This window comes from Gymnodraco acuticeps, unplaced genomic scaffold, assembly GCF_902827175.1.
Source record: "Gymnodraco acuticeps unplaced genomic scaffold, fGymAcu1.1, whole genome shotgun sequence".
NCBI lineage: Eukaryota > Metazoa > Chordata > Actinopteri > Perciformes > Bathydraconidae > Gymnodraco > Gymnodraco acuticeps.
Window position 1 is genome coordinate 689,314 of NW_022992339.1, and position 1,252 is coordinate 690,565.

Consider the following 1,252-nt stretch of genomic DNA (forward strand, 5'->3'; position numbering starts at 1 on the left):
TGAGTCAAAGCAAAGCAAAGGCAGTTATTTATTATAGTGTGAAAGAGAGTGAAGAAACATTTACATTCAACATTTAAATCCCGCTCAAAACCAGGACGGCTTGGCAGTTGGCGAATGCGCAATTCATTTGCAGTCTCGACGCGGGGGAGTGTGGTTGTCTCCTCTCTGCTCTGACTGCAGCTGCGGCCGGGGCTCACGGCAGCACCCGCGGCTCGTTAACTGCAGAACAATACGTGAGTCTCCAAACACCAGAAAAGTCCCTAATAACACCATTATAAATCGTTAGATTAGTCGTTAGTCGCTTTTGACACAAATAAGTAGCCGGAGGGTTTGGAAAGCCGCCAAATTTAACGAGAAAATCGCCAAGTTGGCAACACTGCCAGAGATGTAGTTCATTGAGCGTTTCACACAAACACATGTGTTACTTCACAGTTTTACGACAAATTATTATTTTTTGACTTGCAACATTTTATTTTAAATTGACAAACATCATATGTGTAATTCGTGGCACAATTGAAACGGGAACGAAAGATAATCTTTCTCTCTCCATTGACTTCAATAGATAATTTTTTCGAAATAAGGTCCCCTGGAGGTCCACCGGAAGGGGAGGGACTTCGCCACTCAATAGAGAGGCGAAGTCCCTCCCCTTCCGGGAGCCTCCATGGGACCCCGGAGGCGGAAAATTATACATTGAAGTCAATGGAGAGAGAAAGGTTATCTTTTGATCCCGTTTGAATTGTGCCACGAATGACACATATGATGTTTGTCAATTTAAAAGAACATTTTACAAGTCAAAAAAATAAAAATGTGTCGTAAAACTGTGAAGTTACACATTTTTTTGTGTGAAACCGCTCAGTGAACTACAGGTCTCTGGTCTCGCACAAAACGCGTCACCATCACAAAGACGGCCGTCACGTTAGCAACTTTCACCTGTTTCTTTCAGAATGAGGCGAAAAGTATAAAACGAGGTGAACATCACTACAAGTCTGGGCATGTTGAGAGTTGTACATACACGAAAGGGGAGTTAGTCGGTTCTGTAAGAGCAGCGGGACCGGCTTTACAAGGTTTCGGTGAGTAATATGAGTGCAATGTGTAACGTTAATGTCAGCTAGCTAACATTAGCTAACAAGGTACACTAACGTGTTTTGTTTTAGTAACTAGTTTTCTCCTTAAGAACTTCGTGGTCTCTGTGTATGCTGTGGATAACATTAGTGTTCACAAGAACAAGGTACACTCCCGTGTTTTGTTTTAG